Below are 9,545 nucleotides of genomic sequence, written 5' to 3'. Positions count from 1 at the left end.
ACTTTAAGCTAATATCTGTAAATCTGGGGAAATGTCTGCAGGTGTGATGGTGTATTTGAATTGTGTCTTATTAGTGTTTTAATGTTCTCAGCTGGGCACCACAAACAACCACATGGTGCATAACTCTCTTTCTCTCTCTGTCCTTTATCTTCCTGTCTCAAGGTTATCGTTCCTTTTCAAAAGAACCTTGAGGTTCGTTTTTAGTACAGCCTCAGTGAATGTTAAATAGTATTTTGCATGTTTATGCAAGTATTTAGCTTTGATTTTTTTTCAAATAATAATCTATATTTTTATTGTATTCAGTGTTGAAACTCCCCTAACATAAAAAAAATTCTAAAATATTTAAATGAATTAATATTGAATTTTCTTTTAATCAGACTGTCTATACTTTCAAATTTCTTTTTCTGCAAAGCAATGGCTGACTCTGACATTATCAATGCTATAATCAAATTAATCGCATTAAACATTCTAACAATTGATTATTATTAGTTAATGTAGCCTACATATAAGCATACATTTCATGAAATTTTGAATCATAGATGTGTACATTTCTACTTGCACACTTTTCATTCGTCATCTTTATGGATGTTATAAATACAGACAACTTTAAAACAATACCAATACTTTCTGGCTGGCTAAAAAAATTCGGACTTCCACACTAACGCTTTCCACTTCAGTACTTTTTAAAAAGTCAATTTATCTCCCAGCAAGCTTAAGCCCCAGGCATTAAGACAGATTGTTTTACCTCCTTGCTCAGCTATAATGACACATGAGATATGGACTAGCAGAATTGAATGTGTGGGTGAGTGTGTTACACCATCTGTGTAATTGTGTATGTGTGTGTATCGCTAGATGTGAGTGGACAAAATCGATCAAGTACGCCTAGACTTGTGGGCCACTGGCACCAGAAGTTCTCAGTACAAGTACGACCCCTTGGACTCAGGGATTTATGTCTAAGCCTTCTTGTTTCTCCTTGAGAGGTTTCATGAAACTCCCATTATTAACTTGTCTGAATTGATGGGTGATATGTTTTGCAAAAGTCAGCATATCATATGTTTGTACATTTGTAATATAATATTAAAAATGCTATTGTCCATTATAGAGCGCTGCAGTGATGATTTAATTATGTAGGCAGATCTGAAACAAAATTAGGCTTTTTGGATTCTTGCAGAAAATAAGTGTCTGTGACCAACAAAAGTGTATTGCGGTGGCCCAGTAGTGCACAACACAAGGACATTTATAAAGCAAACACATGTTCGCATCACAACGAAATTAATCCAGAACACAACGGAAACATGATGCAACACAACGGAAATAAGCAACAACACAACGAAATAATCCACAACACAACAAAATAGAGCCGCAACACAACGGAAATGCTCCCGACCACCAGAGGGCTCTCAGAGCGCGGTAAAGTTAGTTTTCCATGCCACTGTTCTAAAGAGTCAGCAGTCTAAAAATATATGTTAACACCACAATTAGTTTTAACAGTATGTAGCTATCCATGTATATCGACATTTATTAATTCAAAATCCCCCACGTGCATTATAGCTGCATATACTCTAGAATGCTTTGACGGCTACCACAGCGCATGATCCCTAAGGGAACGTCTGCCAATTCCTCCAAGTGGTTAAAACATATAATTTGTATTAGGCTAATTAAAATGACTTTCAAAATTCAAAAACAGACATGTTCAAAATCCAAAGCTTGACTGTATTGGTAAGACTGACTTCCTACAGATGACTTTTTTCCAATATCTCCCTTCCTGTATCCTCCCTTCCTAATCAAGAACAGGCTTCCAAACAAAAAGGACCAATCAGAGTCAAGGCTGTCGCAGCCTGCTTGGCACTGGTCTACCTGTCGGTCACAGTCTGCTGTCAGGCTTTGATTAAAAACAATTATTTTTAGGAAACAAAATTTCTGTAATATAACAAACGTTTTTCTTTTTCTTTTATCATGTTTCAAAGGTTGTAGTACGGTATAACCAGGGGTGCGTTTCCCGTACAACGACGTAACTCGCTGGTTCACTTCCATAGTACGATGCATCGTTGAAGAAATCAACTAGCTAGTCACGAGTGTTTCTCGAAACCGCATTGTCGCAAATTGGTCGTTCAACCATGTTGGTTAATGATGTCACGCAGGTGGTGGAGTAATAACTTTCTTTAATGAATCTGTTTGAGATCGAATATATGCTAGATGTTCTGCTATAAATTACGAGCAAGGCATCTGAGGACTGTTTCTCATTTTTCTCTCATTTTGCTTTATTTCCAGATTCAATAATAGGCTCGTTCTTTTGTGGTAGAGCACGTTCGCACATGTGCACTCTTCCAAAACAGTGCTTAAAATCTCTTGACAAACTAAAGACGTAAATGACATTTGTATGTCTTCTAAATAAAAGATACAGATTGTACTGAATGTCAGCTTGCTTATTTTGCTCAAGATAAGGATTTATTAAGTCCAAATGTCATGCAAACAAGAAACTACTGTATATGCTTCTAACCACAGGTCAAAAGCTGTCGTTCCAACCACACAACTTTGCAATGCTGTTTGCGAATGTTTGTTAGAATGGGAAACACTGACTCGTTGAACTATGCTGATAACGACGGAACTTGCGACCATAGTTGGCTAACGATGCTTTTGGGAAACGCACCCCAGACTGACTTACTACAGGTGAAATTGTGCCAATACCGTCCTGTAATTCTGCAATTCACCAAACGGTTTTATTTTTATTTATCAAATTATATAAGAGCCCTCTTGTGGTCGGGAGCATTTCCGTTGTGTTGCGGCTTTATTTCTGTTGCGTTTTGGATTCATGTGTTGTGAACTTATGTTTACTTTTTAAATTTTATTGTGTTGTGCACTACTGGGCCACTGTAGTTTATGATTATGTTTTGTTCCTTAATTGTTATAATCACAAATGAACACAATGTTTAAGAATTTTAAAGCGTAAATACAATCGCGTACAAAGCTAAATGTAGACTATATTAATATATACAAACTATACAAACTACACCACGGTAGCATGACTTCAATGTTACCACCGTTAAACTCTTTCTGTCTCTATTTGGGTTAAAATAGTTTGCAAGAGTGGGATTATAAACACAATGAGGCAGTAAAAGGGAACTAGTGAGTAGATGAGTTTTCCTGTTTAATGTTCCCGACAACCACTAATCACCTTTTTCAAGACAAGAATATCACAAAGGAAGTAAATCACTAAGGGGTATTACTGATGTATTTTATATTGTAGAATAAAGCGTGGAAATATCTTGAGCTTGTGTTAACCACAGACCCATTTAACGAAAAACCCATTCAAACAACCCAATAACTTCAGGACAATGGAACTGGAAGTGCTAAAATTGTTTCCAGGTTTTAGCCTACAAAAATAATTTCATCCCTTCAGTGCTGTTCCCTTTCTTTTATTTATTTTCTTCATGCTTTTGAACACACTACATTTATGTGAGATATATATATACAGTATATATATATATATATATATATATATATATATATAAAATATAACAGACAGGGGGCAGTGTTGAGCTGAAGTTGAACGGCTGTTAGAGATTAGTTGGTCTCTCAAAACAACACTAATCAAGAACAAGGCTTCCAAACAAAAAGGACCAATCAGAGCCAAGGCTGTCGCAGCCTGCTTGGCACTGGTCTACCTGTCGGTCACAGTCTGCTGTCAGGCTTTGACTAATGGTGTCTGCCAGTCTCGTATTCACGCTCTCTCTTGCTCACACTGCCTTCCTGACTCTAATCTTTCTCCTTTATGTTTCTTTCTTCCCTTCAGTGACTCGTCACCCCACCACCACCAAAAGCACATTTTCAACCCCCTCTCTCTGTCTTCCTTCTTAAATTTCTATTCTTATTCCTTTCTAGTGCTAATTTATGTAACCAATGGTAATAAAATCCCTGCTTTTTTTGTAATTAAGGAATTAGAGATGAGTGGGAAAGCTCAATGGTGAAGTGCAGAAGAAATATATCCTCCCTCAGACCGTCTCATGGACACAATCTCCTCCATGTTTAGAGGCGCACACAGCCCACCTGCAATGCCCACGTTGCCTTGGGCTACACACAGCAGCACATAAATTAACACAACACCGAGAGTCTTCAGTGAACGCATCTGTTGCGCACTGGGCAGAGAGATGAAGGCTGTATGGATCAGAGACAACAAGTGGAGGGAATTTAAGCACTGGATCAAACACACTGTGAGATAGGAAGACAGCAATCAATCTGGCTGTTTAAAACGCTCTTTAATGGTCCATGATTTGCTGGGGTTATGACAGGTGTCCCAGTTGTGTGATCTCTTTCTTTCCTCCTCACTCTTTCTCCATGCAGCATTATAGCTCTATTGTACAGAAGCTTAAGTGGATGTGTGGAGACATGCGGATTGACATTGAGATTTGTGTGAGTGTCAGAGAGATGCATTGCCTTGGGTGGAGAAGTGCTAAAATGTCTTTCTAAGCAGACGCCATATGCACCATAAAATTATATGCATTTGTGAGGGATATGTGTGTATATACACACACATTTATGTAATGTTCATAAATATAGCCTGAGACGATCAAGCCAAACAGCAGGGGTGCCTGTAATTTGAGTCAAAGTAAATTCCCTTCCACAAAAAAAAAAAAAAAAAAAAGTCCTGCTGTTTGTGTGGTACAAGAAGCCACATTACTGGAGGTTGTTTTTCCTCAATCATAGCAATCTGCGTCTGAATTTTCGCCCCAGAAATGTGTGTTTTATCATATCAGTACTTTTCTACTTTTCTACATTTTAGAGGTGTGTGTGCTGCCAAACACCCACATAATGAACAGTGGAAAATCTTAATCTATGCTCATTTTGCTTTAATTGTCAAAGAAGGCTTATGAAGTTGACTGATCTTTAACTCTGCATGATTAATGATATTCTCTACCATGGACAGATTTAAAAAAAAAATATATTTTTTTAAATATTCAGGGTGGTTATTTATTTATTTTTTGCCTGGCCAATAGGGTCTTTACTTTTTCATTGTTTTTTATTTTATGTATGAAATAATATAAAACACACACGCACTCACATACACGCACGCACGCACGCACGCACGCACGCACACACACACACACACACATATATATATATATATTTATAAATAATTGATTTATCAGAAGGTCAATTTTAATGTGTTCCTGCAAAAGAAGTTTGAAGGAAAACACGAGGGCTTAAAAACCTACAAACTAAACCTTGTTGTCTTCATTTCTCTGACTACAGACAATTGCTTTTATGTATTGCTGTATCCCTGACATTTCCTCTTTGAATAGCAATCCAGTACACTTCAGAGATTTGACATGCTTTCATAATGGTACGACTGGGCTTATGTACATTTTTGTTATTTGAAGTCTCACCAGAGCAGCTCATCCTGTCCCCTCCTCTAATGAAACCGCAGAGGTGCCCTAATTCTGAACATGAAATGCTCTGGATGCCATATTACTGGCTTCTATAAACCTTGAAGTGGCATGTAATAGGCAAAGCCTATTGTCTTCTTTCTTGTCATTTGGCTCAATGAACAAAATAGACATTAGGGAAAGGACCAGGCCTGCAACTCTCCACAGTACACTCTTTACTCTCTCTGTTTTAAAGGCAGAAAGATAAACACCATTAAAATATGAAGCTGTTATTATAATGCATCTGGGGCACTAAGTTAGTATGTTAGGAGTCACCAGCATGCCAATTATCACAGCCCCAATATGCAGGAGGATAATTAGTGTATATGGTGCTCTGTTTGACAGTTCTTATCTTGACCATCAGTAGTCGGTTCTATAGAAACGTCTGTCTCTTAGGAAGAAGGTTGTGGCCAGCCAAAATGTGAGACATATATAGACATATTTTTTCCTTCAAAAATATGAACATAAATTACATTTGTATTTTAATGTGATTATGTTGTGCCACTACCAAATTATCACTGTTTGCTACTTGTAATGATTAAACTAAATGCTAGTGTTACATAATTGCGTGTAATGCAGAAACTCTTTTTTTGTTTGTTTTTTAATTAAAAACATGGTTTAGAGACTGTTTTTAAGCAAATAAATGCTCTGGGTCAATACTCTCAGTGTTGCTTATCTAATCTGTCTCAGCTGCTGCCTGAACCCAAACAAACAGATGAACTAGAAGAACTAACTAGCACTATGAGCACCATTCTCTCTAGAACATTGGATGTGGTTGCACCTATTAAATTAAAAAAGGTCAGAGAGAAAAATAAAGCACCATGGTATAACAATACTACGCATGTTTTAAAGAGAGAAACCCGTATTTTAGAGCGTAAATGGAAACAAACTAATTTAGAGGTCTTTAGAACCGCGTGGAAAGACAGTATGTCACGTTATAAAAAGGCCCTAAAAGCTGCCAGGGCTGAGCACCTCCGCAAACTAATAGAAAACAACCAAAACAATCCAAGGTTTCTATTTAACACCGTGGCTAGACTAACAAATAAACAGACGTCACCCGAACAAAATATCCCATTACAGTTCAGTAGTAATGATTTCATGAACTTCTTCACTGAGAAAATAGAAAGCATCAGAACCACAATTATAAACGTTCAATCTTCAATCGCGCCTTATAATTCAGCTTCAATTATCACCCCGCAAGAACAATTACAGTGCTTTACAACTATAGAACAAAAAGAGTTAAATAAACTTATCACTTCATCTAAAACAACAACATGTTTATTAGATCCTATACCAACTAAACTACTGAAAGAAGTGTTATCTGTAGTGGAAGAGCCTCTCCTCAATATTATTAACTCGTCTTTATCTTTAGGTCATGTTCCAAGAACATTTAAACTGGCAGTTATAAAACCTCTCATTAAGAAACCACAATTAGATCATAATAATCTAGCAAATTATAGACCCATTTCAAATCTTCCATTTATGTCTAAAATATTAGAAAAAGTGGTGTCCGCTCAACTGGGCTCTTTCTTGCAAAAAAATGATATCTATGAAAAGTTTCAGTCTGGATTCAGACCGCATCATAGCACTGAAACTGCGCTCGTTAAAATCACAAATGATTTACTTTTAGCTTCTGACCAAGGCTGTATCTCAATACTAGTTTTACTTGATCTTAGTGCTGCGTTCGATACTATAGATCACACAATACTCTTAGATCGACTACAAAATTATACTGGTGTTCAAGGACAAGCACTAAGCTGGTTCAAATCATACCTATCTGACCGCTACCATTTTGTCTATTTAAATGGAGAAAAATCGATCATAACTCCAGTAAACTATGGAGTGCCGCAGGGATCTGTATTAGGCCCTCTGTTATTTTCAATATATATGATGCCACTTGGAAATATTATAAGGAAACATGGAATTAGTTTCCATTGTTATGCTGATGACACTCAAATATATATTTCATCACGGCCGGATGAAAACGCTACATTTTCCAAATTGACAGAGTGTGTTAAAGATATAAAAGATTGGATGACGCGTAATTTTCTTTTATTAAATCCAGACAAGACAGAGGTAATACTTATCGGTTCAAAAAAACGCCCACAAAACCTCGCACAATACAACTTTAACATCATAGGATGTCCTGTTACTTTATCCTCTACAGTAAAAGACCTGGGTGTTATACTCGATTGCAACCTGTCTTTTGAAAATCATATTTCTTATGTTACAAAAACAGCCTTTTTCCACCTTAGAAACATTGCTAAGCTACGTAATATGCTATCAGTTTCTGATGCAGAAAAGTTAGTTCATGCATTCATGACCTCGAGACTGGATTACTGTAATGCTTTATTAGCTGGTTGTCCTGCATCCTCAATAAACAAGCTACAGTTAGTCCAAAATGCCGCCGCTAGAGTTCTTACGAGATCAAGAAAATATGATCATATAACACCGATTTTATCATCACTGCATTGGTTACCTATAAAGTTCCGTATTAATTACAAGGTATTGCTACTGACTTATAAAGCCCTAAACGGCTTAGCTCCAGTCTATTTAACGGATCTTCTGTCGCCCTATAATCCATCGCGCTCTTTAAGATCACTAAATTCAAGGCTTTTGGTCATACCTAGGATATCCAGAACCACCAAAGGAGGGAGAGCATTTTCACATTTGGCTCCAAAACTCTGGAATAGTCTTCCTGATACTGTTCGTTGCTCAGACTCGCTCTCCCAGTTTAAAACTAGATTAAAGTCGCATCTCTTCAGCCAGGCATTCATATAATCCTACAGTTCAAACTACAATCCGGCCTCTATCCAATGCCAGAGGAGAACTGGCCCCCGACTGAGCCTGGGTTCTCCCAAGGTTTTTTTTTTCTCCATTAAGGCACCTGATGGAGTTTTAGGACACCATTAGGTCACTTGATGGAGTTTTTCGGTTCCTTGCCACTGTTGCCTTTGGCTTGCTCAGTTGGGGATATTTTGGGGATATTTAATTTAATTTTATCAATCAATAAATTCCTCTTGAAACAAACTTTGTTGTATTATTTTAATTTAATACTGTGAAGCTGCTTTGATGCAATCTGTATTGTGAAAAGCGCTATACAAATAAACTTGACTTGACTTACTGTAGTTCAACAGCTAAAAGTGCTAAGACTATGGACTCAATTTCCAGGGCTTATTGTATGAGAAATGCTTTACTTTTGATTAAATTGTACTGATTATGTTGAACTTCTGCAGAAACCATGAGTTGATGGCACGTGGTGGGTGAATGGAAAAGGGGCCAGGACCGAACCCTGTGGTACTCTGCTGTTATTCACTACATCATCATCACTACAAAAGTCTGGAGCATCATGAACTGCCACTTGTCAGTAAGGTAATCTGTGATCTAGTAGACTGTGTGAAGATTCAATTACATCCACCTGAGTTTAATCCCAAGTTGGAGAGGCAAAATGATGAAAAAAGCATTATAGCAGTCATCGAGCAAATGACAGTGGTTTCAGCCTTATGCAAGTGTGAGTAGGTCATTGATCAGGTCGTCATCAACACCTATGTGAAATATACCTTGGTCAGCTCATTCAAAGAGATTTCCAGGCAATTTACCATAATCCTCGGACAAAAAAAAAAAAATGTTTTAGTAGAGACAGAAATGACAAAATGATGATATTAATTCCCACCCATCTTAAACTAAGTGGGGCACTTCTTCCTACATTTAAAAAGCTATTATAACACTGATTCTTATACAGACGAATAATTATTTAATATGACGTAGTCCCTGCTCACTCTCGACTGATATGAACTGGAAGTGTTATCTTCTCAGAGGAGAAACCAGCAGAGGGAATTGAGGACATGTCTGCATGATTGCCATTTTAATAGGGTCACCCCCAGGGCCACTGTCCTTTCAAATGCACTCACTGCTCATCCTTATTCAGCCTGACTGCAACAGACACCTTAATATTCTGCTCATAAATTATGGTGCTCATTTATTCTGGTTCTCACCTGCATGTACATTTTCACTTGGTCATTGATCAGATGCAAATTTGCAATAAGCACAAATAGAGTTTCTACTATTTATTCTAAGGGTATAAAGACATTAACTGCGTAATGCTGCAGCTAAGTTCTCTTC

At 37.3% G+C, this 9,545-nt stretch overlaps 1 long non-coding RNA gene across 1 annotated transcript in view; it reads left to right on the top strand.

Annotated features, from left to right (window-relative positions):
• LOC309486747 overlaps nucleotides 1-9,545 on the top strand; it is a 251,941-nt gene that overhangs the window by 156,290 nt on the left and 86,106 nt on the right. The window lies entirely within an intron of this gene.

This window comes from Leuciscus leuciscus (assembly GCF_965113295.1).
Source record: "Leuciscus leuciscus genome assembly, chromosome: 22".
NCBI lineage: Eukaryota > Metazoa > Chordata > Actinopteri > Cypriniformes > Leuciscidae > Leuciscus > Leuciscus leuciscus.
This window is presented reverse-complemented; position numbering and strand designations above follow the sequence as displayed.